Here is a 22,640-nt window from a genome sequence, read left to right on the forward strand (position 1 = left end):
ACCAAATGCTGGTGATCTCTTACTTGCTAGTGGGAACACAAATGGTATAGCCACTTTGGAAGATAGTTTAATTGTTTCTTATAAAGTTAAATACAAACTTATATGACCCAGTACTCCTCGATAGTTACCAAATTAATTTGAAAACATACATCAACACATGTATTTTATTCATAATTGCCAGCTTTTCCAGCTTTATTTATAAACATCAAAAACTGGAAGTAACCGAGAAGTCCTTAAGTTGGTGTATGGATAAACAAACTGTGGTACATCCGTACAATGGATTATTTTTCAGTTGATAAGCAGGAAAAAGCTATTTATGAATGCTACAATGTGGATGCATCTTAAATGCATTTGGCTAAGTTAAGAAATCCAGATTGAAAAGGCTACATGCCAAATGATTTCATTTATATGGAATTCTAGAAAGGGCAAGACTTTAGGAATAGGAAGCTGATCAGTGGCTGCCAGGGGTTTGAGGAAAAGAGAGTGTTTGACTAGAGGGAGCATAGGAGAGTTTTTATTTATTTATATTTTGTTTTTGTTTTGTTTTTTTTTGGTGGCATGCTGGTACAGGGATTGAACCCTGGACCTTGGTGTTATCAACACCCAGCTCTAACAAATTGAACTAACCAGCCAGTCCTAGGGGAGTTTGTAGAGTGATGGAATTAAACTGTAGTGGTAGACATGATGCTGTGCATTTGTCAAAACCTATCGAGCTTTATAGCATAAAGAGCTTAATGTGCAAATTTAAAAACTCAGCCCAGAGTTTAAGGGATTACAGAAGGGAATGCAGATGGTAACAACCTAACAAATGTTTTACAAATATGTGACATAACCTCACCAAAGGAATAGGGAAAAAGTTGCTCACCTAAATAACTGGAAAACAGTGTTTTGACTTGAAACTGTAAGACTAAGGACAAAAGTGAACATAAATGTACTCTAGATGGTAAGGTTGTTTCTCACAGGGTATTGATTACAACTCTGAAACTGCTGTACATGTATACTGGAAATTAACAAATAAGTGAATGTATGGTGGCTGATGGGAGCCAGGTTTCTCACTATTGGAGAGGGAGGTTGCTGATAAGGGAGGAAGGATAGGATGAACCATGTAGTGCTGAATTAGATTTTGAGACATTCATATGAAATTATGGTTAGCTTATTTTAGATACAGCTGGATAGATACAGAAATAACTTTAGATATGTGTGCATACATGGGTTAGTATATATACATATATTTTCTAGTTCTTTCTGCTGAAAGGACTAAGAAATAATGACACCCCGGTATCAAGTAGCATACCCAGTACTCAGATTTTGATTTCTAACACCATTCTTCAATAAAAGGAAGCAGGAATACTTATAGAAATGACTGATTATGGGACTGAGGCAGTGAATGTACAAGATGAGCCTGGGGTATCTTATAGTGCCAGAAAGTAAGGAAGTGTTTAAAAAACAGAATGATGGACATATGACAAAAGGACACAGGAGCCAACTTGAAAGAGCTCCCAATGGCCAAGCTGGAACAATTTGAGCAATAAAATAATGATAGTATTGGGTTATAACCCAAAGTATAAAATAAATACCTGAGTCTATGCTTATATAAAGAAATGATTGCATAAATAAATGGGGAGAAAAGAGAAATCTTCCATACAGAAGAATTCTGAATTTATGTAAAGATTCTTTTCTTAATGAGGGAGATCTGTGTTTAGTGACTTGTTTCCAAAGACTATAGAGTATGGAAAGAGGAGAAAAAGTAACTTTACAGTGGAGAAACCTGGCCAGTTGATCAAGGTTAACATCATCAGTAATAAATCATGTTGATGTACATACCATTGATATGACGTAATGAGAGACACGCTTCTCTGTGGTCTTCCTTCCAAAAACCCATATAACCCTGGTCTAACCATGAAAAAAACATCAGATCGAAATTGGGGGACATTTTGCAAAATACCTGACAAGCACTTCTCAAAACTGTTACATTGCAAGGTCTGAAAAACTGTCACCAGAAGAGTGTAAGAAAATATGATGACTAAATGTAATGTGCTATGCTGAATGATATTCTGGAACAGAAATAGGGCATTAGGGAAAAACTAGTGAAATTTTTTTTTTTTTTTTTTTGTCTTTTTCGTGACCGGTACTCAGCCAGTGAGTGCACCAGCCATTCCTATATAGGATCCAAACCCGCGGCGGGAGCGTCACTGCGCTCCCAGCGCCGCACTCTCCCGAGTGAGCCACGGGGTCGGCCCAAAAACTAGTGAAATTTGAGTAAAGTGTGTAGTTTAGTTTATAGTAATGTACCAGTATTCATTCCTTAGTTGTGAGAAATATGCCATATAGTGTAAGAAGTTAATAAGGGAAACTGGGTGAGGTATATACAGGAACTCTCTGAACTACTTACATCTTGACAACTTTTCTGTAACTCTAAAACTATTCTAAAGGTGTTTATTTAGGTAAAAAAATCCAATAAAGAATCCAATAAACCCTACTTATCTACTTATGATTATGTTACACAATCAAATATTATATGTGAGGGTACTTCAAAAAGTCCTCATATAGGGATATTGGATTCTGTCATATTCAACATGTGTAGATGATGCCCTGAGATACAGTCCTGCTCCTTCAGCTCATCCCAGGGCAAAAAATTCACGGATCCCTACATCTGACCCATAACTCACAAGGAGACACTGACACTACGTCCCCATTAGGCACATCTATCCCAAGTGGAAGAGTACCTGGATATGAGAGGGATCCCTACATTGTGACAAAAAGTGGGAGATTGGGGATGATTATAATAATATCAGCTCCTATGTGCCAAGAACCCCTTCTTTGAGCTCTGTATGCCTCAAAGCAGACTCATGTCTGTTCTCCTAAAACCTTTTCTAGAGTCCCTTTTCTTAATAAATGGGATCACCATCCATTCTATTTCTCTAACCAGAAATCAACTAGATATCCTTGAGAGCTACCTTACCCTCAATTTCCATATCGTCTGCCGTCCTGTCCATTTAACTTTCCAAATATCTCTGCAATTCATCCTTTATTCTTACGGTTGCTGCCACACTGGTCCATAATCTGGGCATAGATTATTATCCAAGATTCTATTCATATGTATTCCAATAGCATCATTCCTCTACTGTTGCTCTGCCTCCCACGGATTTGCCACCCCTTTTCCCCTGGTTGATGGAGCTGCCAAAGATTACTCAAAGCCCATCTCTTCTGAGCAGTGAGAAGCCCCGAAAAGGGGTTAATCTCCTGGAACCCTCAAGATAGAGGAATTCCTTCCATCTGGGAAATTAACCACGAATTGGGGTTCTCTTCCTGCATTTATTCTTGAGACCAGGAAGTTACAGGAAGAGAACATAGGTGGAGTTTTTTTTTTTTTTTCTAAGTACAGTTTAACAAGTTTAATTATAGACATTCCATAATGCAATTTTCAGGAAGTTAAGTTGATCCACCAACAAAAGCTTGATCTTAGCAAAACATTCCTTCTCCCTACAGCAGCTTCCCAGCATCTTTACATATCAATCAGTAACCTGTCTGTCTTTGAGCCAGCAACCTTGCAGTGTTGCAATTCTTTATCTTACAACAGAGACTATATAGCCTGGGGAAAATTACCTGTCCTTTGCAAGGTCAATATTTGAAACTGCAAGACTTTGGAAAACCAGGCTCTGTGAAGTACATTTGCTTTATGCATACTTCACACTCTACCCCTTCAACCTCCATTATCTTACCCCCCCACCTCCACATTAGAAATTCATTCTCCATACTACAATTGGAGTCTTCCTTTTATAGTGCGAATCTAGTTACATTGCTACTCTGCTTAAAAAGTATAGGTAACTTTCTATGGCTTTTAGGATGTAGATCACAGTTCTTACCATAGCCTACAAGGAAATGCTATTATTGAGGGGACTTGAGAACAGTGTAAATGTGTGGGGTAGCCAGGGGCTTTTTGAGGAAGCATGCTTTTGAATTTAAGGACCTGCAGACAAGATAATTCCTCTAAAAATATAATTTCCCTAAATTGATGTTTAGCCAATGAAGGCAAACAGGTTTAACACAGATTAATAAATTTGTAGAATTAGTAGACATTTTTTTTTAAATAAATGAGCACCCATCATTTATTGAATAAACATAAAATTTTACTAAGGTGACATGACTCCAGTAATCTTTAATAAATGAAAGTAGTTATAAAGTGCTTTTGTAAAATTCTTTTTATTTTATTTATTTTTTATTTTTTATTAAAAAAAAATTTTTATTTCCTGAATTTTATTTTGTCGATATACAATGTGCTTCATTATTGTGGCCCATTACCAAAACCCCCCTCCCTCCTCCCTCTCCCCCCTCCCACCCAACGATGTCCTTTCTGTTTGCTTGTCGTATCAACTTCAATGAATTGTAGTTGTTGTGTCTTCTCCCCCCCCCCAGTTTTTCAGTGTGTGTGTGTGAATTTATTTATTTATTTTTAGCTCCCACCAATAAGTGAGAACATGTGGTATTTCTCTTTCTGTGCCTGACTTGTTTCACTTAATATAATTCTCTCAAGGTCCATCCATGTTGTTGCAAATGGCAGTATTTCATTCGTTTTTGTAGCTGAGTAGTATTCCATTGTGTAAATATACCACATTTTCCGTATCCACTCATCCAATGATGGACATTTGGGCTGGTTCCAACTTTTGGCTATTGTAAAGAGTGCTACGTTGAACATTGGGGAACAGGTATACCTTCGACTTGATGATTTCCATTCCTCTGGGTATATTCCCAGCAGTGGGATGGCGCGGTCATATGGCAGATCTATCTGCAATTGTTTGAGGAACCTCCATACCATTTTCCATAGAGGCTGCACCATTTTGCAGTCCCACCAACAATGTATGAGAGTTCCTTTTTCTCCGCAACCTCGCCAGCATTTATCATTCAGAGTCTTTTGGATTTTAGCCATCCTAACTGGGGTGAGATGGTATCTCAGTGTAGTTTTGATTTGCATTTCCCGGATGCTGAGTGATGTTGAGCATTTTTTCATATGTCTGTTGGCCATTTGTATATCTTCCTTAGAGAAATGCCTACTTAGCTCTTTTGCCCATTTTTTAATTGGGTCGCTTGTTTTTTTCTTGTAAAGTTGTTTGAGTTCCTTGTATGTTTTGGATATTAATCCTTTGTCAGATGTATATTTTGCAAATATTTTCTCCCACTCTGTTAGTTGTCTTTTAACTCTGTTAATTATTTCTTTTGCTGTGCAGAAGCTCTTTAGTTTGATATAATCCCATTTGTTTATTCTCCCTTTGGTTGCCCATGCTCTTGGGGTCGTATTCATGAAGTCTGTGTCCAGTCCTATTTCCTGAAGTGTCTCTCCTATGTTTTCTTTAAGAAGTTTTATCGTTTCAGGGTGTATGTTTGACACCGATTCTTTACAAACTATTCCAAAAGATTGAAACAGACACAAATCTCCCAAACTCATTCTATGAAGCAAACATCATCCTGATACCAAAACCAGGTAAAGATGTAACCAAAAAAGAAAACTACAGGCCGATATCCTTGATGAATATAGATGCAAAAATCCTCACTAAAATACTAGCAAACAGAATACAGCAACACATACGTAAAATTATTCACCACGATCAAGTGGGATTCATCCCAGGGATGCAAGGTTGGTTCAACATACGCAAATCAATAAATGTGATACAGCATATTAATAAAGTCAAACACAAGGACCATATGATCATCTCTATAGATGCTGAAAAAGCATTTGATAAAATTCAGCACTCATTCATGACAAAGACCCTCTATAAGTTAGGTATAGATGGAAAGTATCTCAACATAATTAAAGCCATATATGATAAACGCACTGCCAATATCATCCTGAATGGGGAAAAGCTGAAAGCTTTTCCTTTAAGAACAGGAACTAGACAAGGATGCCCACTCTCACCACTCCTATTCAACACAGTGTTGGAAGTACTAGCCAGAGCAATCAGAGAAGAGAAGGAAATAAAAGGCATCCAGATTGGAAAAGATGAAGTCAAACTGTCCCTGTTTGCAGATGACATGATCCTATATATCGAACAGCCTAAAGCCTCTACAAAAAAACTCTTGGAGGTGATAAATGATTTCAGCACAGTAGCAGGATACAAAATCAACACACAAAAATCAGTAGCATTTCTATTCTCCAATAGTGAACATGCAGAAAGAGAAATCAAGAAAGCCTGCCCATTTACAATAGCCACCAAAACAATAAAGTACTTAGGAATTGAGTTAACCAAGGATGTGAAAAATCTCTATAATGAGAACTACAAACCACTGCTGAGAGAAATTAGAGAGGATACAAGAAGATGGAAAGATATCCCATGCTCTTGGGTTGGAAGAATCAACATAGTGAAAATGTCCATACTACCCAAAGTGATATACAAATTTAATGCAATCCCCGTCAAAATTCCAGTGACATTTTTCTCAGAAATGGAAAGAACTATCCAGACATTTATATGGAATAACAAAAGACCACACATAGCCAAAGCAACGCTGAGCCAAAAAAAATAAAGCTGGAGGCATAACACTACCTGACTTTAAGCTATACTACAAGGCTATAATAACCAAAACAGTATGGTACTGGCATAAAAACAGACACACTGATCAATGGAATAGAAGAGAGAATCCAGAAATCAACCCACACACCTACAGCCATCTGATCGTTGACAAAGGCACCAAGCCTGTACACTGGGGAAGAGACTGCCTCTTTAGCAAATGGTGCTGGGAGAACTGGATATCAATATGCAGGAGAATGAAACTAGACCCATACCTTTCACCATACACTAAAGTCAACTCAAAATGGATTTATTTTTTTTATTTTATCATTACACAATGTGAACATATTTTGTGGCCCTTTTCCCAATTTCTTCCTGATTCCCTCTTTCCCTCCCCATTTCCCACCTCTGGTGGCCTAAGTTCTGTTCTCTCCTTTTGAAAGTTCAAGGAATTATTGTGATTGTTGTATCTTTCTTTCTTTCTTTTTTTGTATATAATTTTTTTTCAGCTCCCAATTATGAGTAAGGACATGATTTATTTCTGTGTCTAGCTTTCTTCACTTAATTTTCTCTAAGTTCATCTATGTTGCTGTGAATAGCAGAATTTCATTCTTTTTTATGGCAGAGTAGTATTCCATTGTATGTATATGTCACATTTCCTTATGTAGTCATCTGTCAATGGACATTTAGGTAGGTTTCTGCTCTTAGTTATTGTAAAAAGAGCTGCATTAAACATAGGAGTGAAGGTATCCCTGCAACATGATGATTTCCATTCCTTTGGGTATACACCCAGCAGTGGGATTGCTGGATTGTATGGCAATTCTGTCTAGTTATCTGAGGAATCTCCATACTGTTTTCCATAACTGCTGCACTAATTTACAGTCCCACCAACAGTGTAGGAGGGTTCCCCTTTCTCCTGATCCTCCTCACCAGCATTTGTTATTGTCAGTCTTTTTGATAATAGCCAGTGTAATTGGCATGAGATAATATCTCACCGTGGTTTTGATTTTCATTTCCCTGATGCTTAGTGATATTGAGTATTTTTTCATGTGTCTGTTGGATCCTTTGTATATCTTCCTTCGAGAAATGCCTGTTTACCTCCTTTGCCCATTTTTTAATCTGGCTACTTGTTTTTTTACTGTTAAGTTGTTTGAGTTCCTTGTATATTAATCTCTTGTTGGGTGCATAGTTTGTGAATATTTTCCCCCATTCTGTACATTGAGTAGACATTTTTAATTACTCATTATTTGTGTGTTACAGACACTTGTTTTTCTATGTTTATCTTTTTCTTGTTTCTCTGTTTTTAGGCCACTTGGCTCCAAAATGAGTGTTGCAGTTCTGTGAGGTGTCTTTAGAAGATTTGCAGAAAATAGATTTGTTTCTGATAATCTTTAAGTTGTATGAAGGAGAATGGGGCTTTGTAGCATGTGGCCAGTTCTGTCGTTTGCAAAGTTCTCATCTTATCCCCACCTCCCTCCACCAAGGTCACTACCCAGACACAATTGCCTTAATTTTTTTTGCTTGTTTTGTCAATAACCATTATTGTTCACTCTTGAGAATAGATTATTACATAAGTTTCTAATTAACTAGTCCAAATGCTAACTCTTATAGCTAGAACCTTCAAACATTTTTAGCTAAATAAAGGAAAAATACCTTGGTTTTTTTCTTTTGATAGCATGGGGAACTTTTTTTTTTCCTGTGGAGTGGAATGTGAGTCTCTTTGGTTGTGTTGGGATTTTTTGGGGGGGACAATTTTGGGATAAAGCAACTACTGCATACATCAAAAGAACAGAAGGATTTCTACTGCCCAAATGTCTTCAAGATTTTACCTAACGATTTCCATGTGTTAAAAAAAAAAGCTATTAAGTAGAGCTACTAAAATAAAAAATAGAATGTAAATTTCAAAGTAGGCTAATGTAGCAAGTTGAGAAGTGGGACTTTTCCTTTTCCCTTTGATTGTGGGCCAAGGTCCCAGAGCTGAGAACAAAGCATATTAGTCTCTGGAAATAATAAAGAAGGGAAGCTGCTCCATCTGTGTACAACTTGCTCTGGCCACAGTCCTTGCCAGGGAAGCAGTTCTAGGCAATTTCTTGCATATGGTGGCTCTCTGTGGTGCCATATGACTCCGCCAACTCATCTGTAGCTAATTGGTAGTTGTTGTGTGCCCTCACTCCAACTGTGGCCAAGCCAGTGACCTGCAAGAAGACTCCATGAAGGCGCTGCCTACATAGAAGCAATGGTTATTTGAGGGTCAATGAGTTTTGTTTTGTTTTAAAACAGAAGTTACAGTGAGATAGGCAGCTGGTTACAGGAGCAAAAATCAGACAAGCACATGTAAATGACTTAGATCAGTGTTGAAATATTAAAATAGAGATCCACCAGTTCCTGCTAGAGCTGCCCGAATCCAGATTTAAAAAAAATATTTTTGGGGGAAGACCCCGTGGCTCACTCGGGAGAGTGTGGTGCTGGGAGCACAGCGGTGCTGGTAGCGCTGAGGCGGCGGGTTCGGATTCTATATAGGGATGGCCAGTGTGCTCACTGGCTGAGCGCGGTGCGGGCGACACCAAGCCAAGGGTTATGATCCCCTTACTGGTCATAACAACAACAACAAACAACAACAACAAAATAAATAAATAAATTTTTTTCATCTGATTAGGTTTCATTTAAGTTTCATATAAGCTTATTTTCAGATGTAAGCAAGGTTTAGGCTGTTTGGAATAGTGCTCATCATTTGTCAGTTTATGGGAGACACATTTTTCTGCTTCCACTTTCCATGCATATCCATTTGAAACCCTTATCTGAGTGGCTACAGTTTGTTGCACCAGTGAATCTATTTGAGGTTTTCACTACAATTCTTGTCCACTTGAGCTATAAGGACTGACAGCATCTGCTGCTGCCATCAAAGCTCCTTTCAGCACAGGGAACACAGTTAGATTTTGTATATGTCAGGAAAGGAAGTCTTGGTAAGAAAATGTTTATTTTACAGAGTAATAGTCTTTTCTTAATGTTAGTCTCAATTTTATTCCAAAGAGTGCCACTGCCAAATAAACACTTCTAAGGAGAAAACATGTAATAGATAGTTAGGATTCAATATAGGGTTCATGCTGTTGGCAGGTTTGTAATTAGAGATTAAATGGGAGAAAAAGCAGGGGGTGGGGGAGAGAAAGAGAGCAAGAGAAAGAAATATAGCCCCTTTTCCCAGGTTTATGCTTTTCACCATGAACCTAAGAAAGTAATCCTGTCTCTGTAAATGACTAAATAAACTGCACTGAGCTTCTGTAGATTTTCTAGAGGGAAATTGTGTTAAAGTTTTCACGGTATCTATCTTCTCTGCCTATTAAGTAGACACTGGTAGGAGTTGAAGTCAGAGAGTTAGCAAGGGGGTCCAGATCAGTTAGGGCTCCACATACCATGGTATGAACATTTTTTTCTTTCTGAGAATAATAGACATGGGAGGGTTTTGAGTAGAGAAGTAAAAAATTGTGACTTAACATTGTAAAAGGGTAAGTCTGGTTGCTGTTAAATTTCCAAATAGAAACATCAAGTAGGTAGTTAAATATATGTCTGGAGTTCAGGGGAGAGGCCTGGAATGAATATATAATGTAGCAACATATAGTTTGTTGTCAACATATAGATGGTGTTCAAATGCATCTTAAATGTTTGTAACTCTCTTGCTTAAGAAGATTTTGTCCACTGTAGGTTATATTGTTCTAAATTTTTTAATATTTAAATCTTTAATCCACCTGGAATTTCTGAACATGGTTTGATATAGAAATCCAACATTGTTTTTTCCCATATGGATAAGAAACACCACTTATCAAATTAACCATTCTTTTCTTTCATATGGATAACCACCTCCATCTCTTAGGCTAACTGTTCTTTCCCAGTGAATTTTTTTTTATATGAAATTCTCCTATATACTGGTATCTATTTCTGTATTCTCTTTTTTCCTACTATGATCTGTTTTGTTTAATCCAATATCAATATCATATTGATTTGATTGCAGGGGCTTTGCTATATGTGTCAGGTTAGACTTGTCCCTCTTCAATCTTCTTTTATTTTATACTTTTTGAGAGTATTCTTAGGAGTTTTTTCCTCCATATGAATTTAAGATAATCTTATTGAATGAAAAATATACTATATTTAATTTATATTAATTTTGAGAGGATTTACAATTAAAGTTTTTCCAGTGTTCAGTTCTCAGTTTGTCTTTCAATAAGATTTTGTAGTTATTTTCATATAGGTTCTGTGCCTTCCTTGTTTATTATTATACTTATAGTTTTGTTGTTATTGTTTTCCTCTTCTAGTTACTGGTTGCAAGTATAAAGAAACACTTTTGAGTTTTCTAAATTTAACTTGAGTGTAGTCATCTAATTTTTAAAATTAAGATAGGTGTTTTTACTGGCACATCTTCTAAATATATATCATGTCATCAGCAATTTTTTTCAATGTTCATATAAATTACTCCATTTTTTTGGTCTAATTTCTTGTTTTCATACTTTTTTAAGTTCATTGCACAAAAATTCATTAAGCACCTTCTTTGTACTTTATTTGGTGCTATAGATCCAACAGTGAACAAAAAGAGTTAAAATCCCTGCCTTATGGAGCTTACATTCATTAGTGGTAAAAGCACACTCTCTTATTTGGTCCCTGAGTTTAATTGAAATGGTTTAGTGTTTCATTGTTCAATATATTTGCTGTAGGCTTTGGTGAATGGACTTTATCATATTTGTATAGTTTCCTTCTAGGCCTGTATTTCTTGAAGTTTTTATTAGGAATGGCCACTGAATTTTATTTGACATGTTGTCAGCAACTAATGATAGTATCATCTGGTTTTTCTCCTTTATTGCTTTTTATGGGTCATTTTAATTTTTCTCTAACCGGGTGTTATTCATTTAGTAAGAAAGCAATGTGTATAACATGATACTGTATACTTAGTATATTAGTTACTATTTCTAATTAAAAAGTATGGTAGATTGTGTTTTCCAAAGATGAACACAGCAGTAACTCCCATCCACAGGTTTTATTACAGTATGACTTTGAATTCTTTGTATTGAGAGGTAGGCTCTCTGTTCCCTCCCCTTGAATCTGGGTGGGAGTGTGATTCTGGCAGAAGTGATACTATGTCATTTCTAAGACTAAGTCATAAAAGGTTATGTAGCTTCTGCTCTTGGATTCTTTGCTTGTGGAGCCATGATGTGAGAAAGCCCAAGTAGCCTATGGAGAGGCCATGTGTACTTGTTACAGCTGATAGTCCCAGCTGAGAGCCCAGCTGACAGCTAACATCAACCACCAGACATGTTAATGAATGAACCGTTAGGTGATTTCAGCTCCCAGCTCTCAGTCACCTTTATCCTTCAAGTCTTTCCATTTGAGGTCCCTGAGATTGTGGAGCATGGACAAGCCATCCTGCTGTTCCCTTTCTGAATTCCTTACTCACAGAATCTGTGAGCATAGTGAAATGGTGGTTGCTTTTTGCCACTAAATTTGAGATGGTTTTCATACAAAAAACAAGTAACTGAAACAAGAAAAGGACAACTTATATGCAAAATAATTTCCCCCTCATTTTTATACAATATACACTAATTGTGACAACCAACATCATGTGGTGCAAAGAGTATCTGAAGTCAGATGAACAAGATTCAAGTTGCAGAACAATGCTAAAACATGTATTTTATTTTGAGAAGTTCAAGCAATCTCTCCAAATAGATCCTTTTCTTTAAAATGGCAAGGAATATTATTGACATGATAAAATTAAAAAAAAAATTATCTATAAAATGTTGTACTATGTTAATGTAAAGCAAATAGTAATTAATGAGTAATTTCAAAAGTAATTTGAGATTTTCAATGCACAAACATCATCAATTGAAGTATTTAGCTAACAAAACCTTAATATTGAAACAATGTGTTAAATTAACCTGCAAACAGAACACAAAAAGTTGTAACTTTTCTCCCATTTTCCCATATTTAATCAGTACTAGAGGTTGGTCACTACTTTAATAGCATCAGATTGTGTGCTCTTTCATCTGCATACACATTTTTGATAGCCCCTTTTATGATCTCCATATACTTTCTTATATCCTGGATATGATCTTAGCTATCTATTTGGTATGCAAAAGTTAGACAGATTATTACCTTCCAAAGCTGGATTCTGTCCTTGCCTCCAGGAAGTCTCAGCTATATAGAGGTACTGCTTGCCTTACATATCGTAGAGATAATATAAATTCAGAAAATTTGGACATCAAAAACTTCTCTAATTGCTGTATAGTGGGGAGAATGGTTTTCTGTTATCTACTTGCACCGAAATATTCTCCTTTGAAATAAGTGTGAGATATCAGATTGTTCTCCCAATGGCATTTCTTCTACCAGAATAATAAAATTTCCTGTTACTAAAAGTTTTGTATGTTGATTTTTTTAACTACTTTTGTTTCTAATTTTTAAATAAAATAGCTATCTTTTTTATGTAAATGCATTAATGTGATCATTTCTTTCATGCTTATTTTTTGCTGAAAACTTTCCCCTCTATTTTCTTTAGCTCCTCCTTTCTCCTTTTTCTCTTTCTTCCACCCTTTCTCTCCTCCCTTCAAAATAAATATTAACAACGTAGTGTGTGTCTTTCCCTATTTTTCTTCATGCTTATACAGTCATAAGGAGAGTGAACACTTTACGGTGCTTTTTATAATGCCAAACACTGTTCTAAGTGCTGTGCATATATTAGCTCTTTTAATCCTCCCGTTAACTTTGTGAATGATATAGTTTGAATATGTTTGTCCCCCCAACCTTTGTCTCCCCAAAGCTCATGTTGAAAACTGATCTCCAGTGTGGCAGTGTTGGGAGGGTGTTTGGGTCATGGGGGCAGATACCTCATGAATAGATTAATGCCCTCCCTAGGGTGGGGGTGGGTAATGAGTAACTTCTCACTCTATTAGCTTCTTCAAGAGCTGATTCTTTAAAGGAGCCTGGCACCTCTCCTTCCTTTCTCTCTTGGCTTCTCTCACCATGTGATCTGCTTGCACCCCACTGGCTGCCCTGTTGTTTTCTGCCTTGAGTGGAAGCAGCCTGAGGCCCGTACCAGATGCAGTTGTCCCAGAACCATGAGCCAAATAAACCTCTTTTCTTTATAAATTACCCAGTTTTATTATAGCAACACAAAGATGGACTAATACAGTGAGTTAGCTACATTTATTAGCCCCATTTAGCCATGAGAGAATTGTGGCAAGAAAGGTAAGGCAAGTACTTGGGCTTGAACCTGGGCAATCTGGCTCGAGAATGTTTTAATCACCACACTTACAGCCTTTGTATATATTTGTATACACATCTACAGTTTTTTTTTTTTTTTTTAAACAAAAAGTCATTTATACGTACCTTTCTGCATCTTGGCTTTCTTTTTCAACAGTATTTCATGGAAATCCTGCCAAGGTATGGTTTAGTCAAAACTGATTTGTTGTTTTTTAAAGCCTACGTAATATTCCATGGTGTGGGTATACTATAATTTATTTGGCTGTTCACCAATTTACTTTGTTTCTTGTTTTTTTTCTGTAGTATATACTCTTGTACCTATGTCCTCAAATACTTGGACTTCTATTTCAGTTAGGTAGATCTCCAGGAAGGAGATGCTGGGTGGGAATGTATGTGTAAATTAATTTTTAATAGATTTTCAGATTGCTTTCCAAAAATCTTGTAATACTTCACATTATCACCAGCAATGTATGAGAGCCGTTTTTTACCCATATCCCACTAATTTAGGTTGTATAGCTCTTTTAAAATTTTGCCAATCTGGTGGGTATAAGGGAATTTTTCGTTACTTTATTTTGCATTTCTCTATGAGTGAGTTTGAGTATCTTTTCGTGTTTTCTTTTTTCTTGCATTTGCTTTAGGTTAAATTGTCTATTTGTATCCTTGCCTAATTTTCTATTGACTTGTGCATTTTTCTTGTGAAAGGTAAAAATCCTTTGTATGTTATAAATCGTAACCTTTTGTCATTTGTGTTCCAAATACTTTTCCTCCAAATCTATAATTTGTATATGATTTTGTTTATGGTATATTTTTCCATATATTAACTCATTAATGAAGTTAATGAATTATATTTCCACAGTTCCTGAAATTGAACAACCTAATATTCCTGGAGTAAGCTCTATTTAATTATAAGGTTATATTCATTTGATAAATTGCTAATTTCTACTTAATTGTAATTTATTTAAGACTGTTGCATCTTTATTTGTTTGGTAGGTTGTATTTCCTTGTAATGGCCACAGCAATATTTCTGCGTCCTCATGATCTTCTAGAACCTTGACACTCCCTGGCATGAATAGAGAGAATTCACTTCCCTTCCCTTGAATTTGGATTGGACTTCGACTACCATGATGAGTAGAGTGCTGAAGAAGTGACACTGTGTGACTTCCAGGGTTTATTGGAAGTTGTGAGGAAGCCCCAGACCACATGGAAAGCCCAGTGCATGTGTTCTGGCTTATAGCCCCGGGTAAGGTCTCAACTAACAGCCAGAATCAACCACCAGACGTGTGGATGAGGCTTCAGATGATTCCAGTTCCTAGCCTTTGAGCTGCCTCAGCTGATGCTGAATGGAACAAAAATGAGTTATCCTCACCAAGCCCTGTCCAAATTGCAGATTTGTGACCAAAATAAATGTTGTCTTCAGCCACTAAATTTTGGGGGAATTTATTATGTAGCATAGAAGCTGAAATAGATTTTGATATCTGGAAGTGGGATGCTTTGCTACAAGAACCTAAAAATGCGTCAGTGGCTGAAGCTAGACAAGACAGGACTAGCCTGTGTGCAGAAGGTGAGAAGAGACGGTTGAAGAAAAGTATTTGAAGAGACGGTTGTGAAAGCCTGATGGCCATCAAGGAAGCTGTCAGGATTTGAAGGAAAGTGAAAAAATGTCATTGGGAGCTGGAGAAAGAGGATCCATGTTATGTAACTACAGAAAGTTTAGCAACATTGTTACCTGTGGTAATAAGGAAAGTAGAAAATGGTTGTAATGAATTGATGATAAGGATATTTCCAGGGTTGAAGGTGCTATCTGGCTTCTTCCTGCTTATAGTAAAATATGATAGGAGAGAGATAAGCTAAAGAAAGAATTGTTAAATATAAAGGAGCCAGAACTTGTTGGGTTTGAAAATAAAACTTTTTGTTTTCCAGTTTTTCCTGATGGCAGACAATTCTAAAATTAAGAAAAGGTTTATGGAAGGCAATCAAATCTAGGGTATTGTCAAGAAAACATGGTTTGCTGTGAAGCCAAGAGAATGATGGTAAAACTCTTAATTAAGACATCAGGAAATTTAATGTGATGCCTTACACAGACAGTAGTCCCTGTAAGGATCTTAAGGACATGCCATGCCTAATAGATTCTCTTCATTAAACAAAAGGTACTCTAGGAATTTTGAGAGCATTGTCCCTCAGCAGCCCTTACTGGAAGCTTGAGAAGTTATCTCAAAGAGATTGTTGGTGTGACTTTTGTCTAATGAAGTGGATTTTACATTGATTCACAGGAAATCCACATAGTTTAAAAAATTTTAAATAGACTTTATTTTTGAGAGCAGTTTAGGTTCATAACAAAATTGAGCTGAAAGTACAGAGGATTCCCATATACCCTCTAACCACTCTCCTCCCAAAGTCTCTCCCACTATCAACATCCCTCACTAGAATAGTATGTTTTTTACAATCAGCAAACCTACATTTACGCTTCATTATCACCTCAAGTTCATAGTTTACATTAGGGCTCACTCTTGGTGTTATATATTCTGTGGGTTTTGACAAATGTATAATGACATGTATCCACCATTATAGTATCATACAGAAAAGTACATTGCCCTAAAAATCCTAAAATTGATATGCCTGTTCATTCTTCCCCCTAGTCCCTGGCAACCGTCAATCTTTTGACTGTGGCATTAGTATTGCCTTTTCCAGAATGTCATATAGTTGGAATTATGCAGTGTATATCCTTTTCAGATTGGTTTTCAGTTAGTATTATGCATTTAAGTTTCCTCCATGTCTTTTCATGACTTGATAGATCGTTTCTTTTTAGTGCTGAATAATATCCTATTGTCTGGATTTACTGGAGTTTATTTATCCATTCCCCTGTTGAAGGACATCTTGGTTGTTTCCAAGTTTTGGCAATTATGAATAAAGCTGCAGTAAACATCTACATGCAGGTTTTTTGGTAGACGTAAGTTTTCAATTCAATTGGGTAAATACCAAAAAGTGTGATTGCTGGATTGTATGGTAAGAGTATGTTTAGTTTTGTAAGAAATTGCCAAACTGTCTTCCATAGTGGCTGTACCATTTTGCATCCCTACCAGCACTGAATGAGAGTTTCTGTTGCTCCGTGTCCTTGCCAGCATTTGGTGTTGTCAGTGTTTTGGATTTTCACAATTCTAATAGGTAGTGGTATTTCATTGCTATTTTAATTTGCAGTTCCCTATTGACATACGATGTGAAGCATCTCTTCATATGCTTATTTTCCACCTGTATATCTTCTTTATGGAGGTGTCTATTCAGATATTTTGCCTGCTTTTTAATGGGGTGTGTGTGTGGGGGTCGTTTTCTTGTTGTTGAGTTTTAAGAATCCTTTGTGTGTATATATTTTTTATTTTTTATTGCTTATACATATTCATGAGGCACAGAGTTGACCGTCAGCACCTGTGCCCAAGATGTGGAGATGAGATTAATACTATCAGCATGCCTACCACCTCAGATTGCATTTATTCCCCATATCCCCCACTCAACTTCTCTCCATTTCCCCTCTACTGCCCCCACCAACTCCTGGAAACCGTAGATCTGTTCTCTCCCTCTGCAAGTCCAACACACCACTGTGGTCTTTCCTTCCTTGAGTGAGGACATGTGGTATTTTTCCCTCTGTGACTGGCTGATTTCAGTTAACATAATGTTCTCCAAGCTCATCCATGTTGCTGTGAATGGCAGAATTTCATTCTTTTCTGTGGCTGAGTAGTATTCCACAGTGTGTATGTATACCATATTTTCCTTATGCAGTCATCTGTCAGTGGACATTCAGGTTCCATATCATGGCTATCATAAATAGAGCTGTGATAAGCATGGGAGTGCATGTATCCCTTCAACATGATTTTAATTCCTTTGGGTATATACACAGAAGTGGGATTGCTGGATTGTATGGTAGATCCATCTGTAGTTGTTTGAGAAACCTCCATACTGTTTTCCACAGTGGCTATACTAATTTGTAGTCCCACCAACAGTGTAGAGAGTTCCCCTTTCTCAGCATTTTTTATTCCTCATCAGCATATGTTATTCTCAGACTTGTTGATAATAGCCAGTCTGACTGGGGTGAGATGATATCTCATTTTGGTTTTAATTTGCATTTCCCTGATGATTAGTGATGTAGAGCATTTTTTCAAGTACCTGTTGGCTATTTGTATGTCTTCCTTTGAAAAATGTCTGTTCAGCTCCTTTGCCCATTTTTTAATTGGATTAGTTTTTTTTTTACTGTGTGGTTGAGTTTCTTATATATTCTAGATATTGATCCCTCATTGGATATATAGTTTGCAAATATGTTCTCCCCTTCTCTAGGTTGTCTTTTCACTATGTTCATTGTTTCCTTTATTGTGCAGAAGCTTTTTATTTTTTTTATTGGTTATGAATATTCACAAAATACAAAGCTGATTGTCACCCCTCATGCCCAAGATGTGAAGGCCAGATTCATATTGGCGGCCTACCCATTACCATACATTGCATTTGTACCCCAAGTCCCCCACCCAAATATCTCCAACCTCCCTCCTCCTCTCCCTTTCCCCTCCACTGCACTTTGTAGCCCAAGTTATATTCTTACCTTCTCCAAGTCCAGTGCACTACTGTGGTCTTTCTTTCCTTCTGCAGAAGCTTTTTGTTTGATATAATCTCATTTGTTTATTTTTTTCTTTCATTGCTTGTGCTTTTGAGGTCTTATTCATAACATCTTTGCCCAGTCCTACTTCCTGAAGTGTTTCCCCTATGTTTTCCTTTGATAGTTGTAGTAGTTTCAGGTCTTATACTTAAGTCTTTAATCCATTTTGAGTTGATTTTAACATATGGCAAGAGGTGTAGGTCTAGTTTCATTCTTCTGCATAAGGATGTCCAATTTTCCCAGCACCATTTGTTGAAGAGGCAGCCTTTTCCCCAATGTATGTTCTTGTTGCCTTTGTCAAAGATTAGTTCGCTTAGGTACATGGGTTGATTTCTGAGTTCTCTATTCTGTTTCATTGATCTGAGTATCTGTTTTTATGCCATTTCCGTGCTGTTTTGGTTACTATAGCTTTGTAGTGTAATTTGAAGTCAGGTAGTTGTTGTGCCTCTGGCTTTATTTTTTTGCTTAGGATTGCTTTGGCTATTTGGGGTTTTTGTTGTTAGGATTGTTTTTTCTATTTCTGTGAAGAATGTCATTGGTATTTTGATGGGGATTGCATTGAATCTGTAGATCGCTTTGGATTGTATGGACATTTTCATAATGTTGATTCTTCCAATCCAAGAGCATGGAATGTCTTTCCACCTTTTTGTGTCATCTTAATTTCTTTCAGTAGTGATTTGTAGATCTCATTGTAGAGATTTTTCACCTCCTTGGTTAAATTGATTGCTAGATATTTCATTCTTTGAGTGATTGTTGTAAATGGGCTTACTTTCTTGATTTCTTTTTCTGCTAGTTGGTTATTGGAGAATAAAAACAGTACTGATTTTTTGGTTAATTTTGTATCCTGCAACATTACTGAAATTGTTCATTAGCATATAGTTGGTTCTAGCTTTTTAATTTAATCCATCAGTCTGTGTCTTTTGAGTGGGGAGTTTAATCCATTTATATTTAGGGTTAGTATTGAGAAGTGTTGTCTTACTCCTGCCATTTTATTGCTTTTTGTTTAGATGTTTTTAATGTCTTTTGTTCATTCTTCCCTTTTATTTTTCATCTTCGATGTTTGTTGGTTTTTTGAGGTGGTAAGATTTAGTTTCTTTTTTCTTTCTCATTTGCGTTTGTGTTTTACCAGTGGGTTTTGTTCTTTCTTGTGTATTTGTGGTTGTGATTACTGTTTTTCAGATTCCAGATGTAGGATTCCCTTGAGAATATCTTGCAGAGTTGGTTGTGCATTGATGGACTTTTGCAGTTTTTGTTTGTCTGGCAAATATGCTATTTCTCCCCCATTTCTGAAGGATAGCCTTGTTGGTTATAGTTATTTGTGGCTGGCAGGTTTTTTCTTTTAGTATTTTGAATATGTCATCCCATTTTCTTTCAGTTCCAGGAGTTTTGCTACCTCCTTCTTTAAGATATTAATATCTTTGTAAATTTCCTCCTCCATATCCTGGATATTTTTTCTTATTTCATTGTGTTGTTTAACTGAGTCTTCTCTTATCTCATTGAGTTTCCATAAGACTGTTACGTGGAATTCCTTTTCAGTCATTTCAAGAGTTTCCTGTTCTGTAGGGTCTGGTAATTGAGAATTACTATATTCCTTTGATGGTGTCATTTTTTTTTCTTTTTTTGTATTTCCAGTATCTCTGCATTGGTTTCTGGTCATCTGGTAGATCAGTTGCTCCTTCTATTACTCTGAAGTGGACTCTGAGGAGAAAAACTTCCTCCTCTTTTAACTCCTCTGGTAACTCTCCTTGTGTCAATTCATTTGTATATGGGCAGGTCACCTACATGGTTGTTGTGGCTGCTACTCTGGTGACAAGCCATCCTTGAAGCAGTAGAAACTCTGGGGGAGGCTGTTGTGGACCACCTCTGTGGAAGCAGTGTGGGGCCTCCCAGTTGTAGCAGGGCTCACTCCTGCGTTCTGTGTGGGCAGTGGGAGGGCTAATTTGTGTATTTTAGATAACAGTGCTTTATCAGATGTGTCTTTTGCAAATATTTCTTCCGTTATCTAGCTTTTCTTCTCATTCTTTTGATCCATGCAGCTTTTAAAAGGAATATATCATCATGAACCAAAAGGCATGGAGATAATACAAAATGAAACAAAGCCTTTGGACCCCAAACTTCTACAGACAGGAAGCATGCTAAGAACATGGCTACTTTTTATGAAGAAAGAAGAATGACTCAGAGGATGAAACCAACAGCCTAGAGTGGGGAGCCATGAGCCACAGTGAATCATTCTGAAGTAGTACAATTGAGCCCTACTCAAGGAACTAGCACCATGTGCTCAGGAGGACTTCTGTGGACCAACAACTTCTGTGTCTCTCCTTTCCCCCTTTTTGAATGGAAGTATCTATAGCAGTTATCCTGTACCTGCTCCACCATTGTGTATTTGGTGTTTGTGGAGGCAGGTAGTTTATCTTTTTCAGTTTACAGCTTTTCAGATCAAAGGGAACTGTACTTAAGGGGCTGTACTTGAGGAATTGTACCTAAGAAGCTCATTCACACCTGGACCTCAAAACTTAGCCCGACGATGTAGGTGTTGAGGGAAAGAATAAGTTTATTTTGCATGGTGGGGGTGTGTGTGGGGTAGATGGGGGATGTGAACTAGTGTGGGCAGAGGGTAGACTGTGGTATATTTTGTATCTTTTAAAACTGACTTCAGCTGGATCATTCTCCAGGATAGATCACATATTAGGTCACAAATCAAGTCTCAACAAATTCAAAAAAATTGGAATTATCCCATGTATTTTCTCAGACCATAATGGATTAAAACTAGAAACCAATAACAAATGAAATTCTGGAAACTATACAAACATATGGAAATTAAACAGCATTCTACTTAATGACATATGGGTCCAAGAAGAAATCAAGCAGGAAATCAAAAAATTTATTGAAACTAATAAAATAATGATACATCATACCAAAACCTGTGGGATACTGCAAAAGCAGTATTAAGGGGGAAATTTATTGCATTAAATGCTCACTTCAGAAGAATGGAAAGATGGCAAGTGAACAACATAACACTTCACCTTAAAGAACTAGAAAAACAAGAACAATCCAAACCTAAAGTTAGCAGACAGAAAGAAATCATTAAGATCAGAGCAGAACTGAATGAAATTGAAAACCAAAAAACAATTCAAAAGATCAATGAATCAAAAAGTTGGTTTTTTGACAAGATAAATAAAATTGACAAACCATTAGCATGGCTAACAAAAAAAAAGAGAGAAGATTCAAATAACAAAAATTAGAAATGAAAAAGGTGATATTACAACTGATTCATCTGAAATACAAGGAATCATTCGAGACTACTATAAACAACTATACACCAACAAGTTTGAAAATCTGGAGGAAATGGATAAATTTCTGGACACACACAAGCTCCCAAAACTGAGCCATGAAGATGTAGAAAATCTGAACAGACCAATAACAATAAAGGAGATTGAAGTTGTTATCAGAAAGCTCCCAACAAAGAAAAGCCCAGGACCAGATGGATTCACAGCAGAATTTTACCAAACATTCAGAGAGGAACTGACATCGATTCTTTACAAACTATTCCAAAAGATTGAAACAGAGGCAAATCTCCCAAACTCATTCTATGAAGCAAACATCATCCTGATACCAAAACCAGGTAAAGATGTAACCAAAAAAGAAAACTACAGGCCGATATCCTTGATGAATATAGATGCAAAAATCCTCACTAAAATACTAGCAAACAGAATACAGCAACACATACGTAAAATTATTCACCACAATCAAGTGGGATTCATCCCAGGGATGCAAGGTTGGTTCAACATACGCAAATCAATAAATGTGATACAGCATATTAATAAAGTCAAACACAAGGACCATATGATCATCTCTATAGATGCTGAAAAAGCATTTGATAAAGTTCAGCACTCATTCATGACAAAGACCCTCTATAAGTTAGGTAAAGAGGGAAAGTATCTCAACATAATTAAAGCCATATATGCCAAACCCACTGCCAATATCATCCTGAATGGGGAAAAGCTGAAAGCTTTTCCTTTAAGAACAGGAATAGACAAGGATGCCCACTCTCACCACTCCTATTCAACACAGTGTTGGAAGTACTAGCCAGAGCAATCAGAGAAGAGAAGGAAATAAAGGGCATCCAGATTGGAAAAGATGAAGTCAAACTGTCCCTGTTTGCAGATGACATGATCCTATATATCGAACAGCCTAAAGCCTCTACAAAAAAACTCTTGGAGGTGATAAATGATTTCAGCACAGTAGCAGGATACAAAATCAACACA

Source organism: Cynocephalus volans, chromosome 3 (assembly GCF_027409185.1).
Source record: "Cynocephalus volans isolate mCynVol1 chromosome 3, mCynVol1.pri, whole genome shotgun sequence".
NCBI lineage: Eukaryota > Metazoa > Chordata > Mammalia > Dermoptera > Cynocephalidae > Cynocephalus > Cynocephalus volans.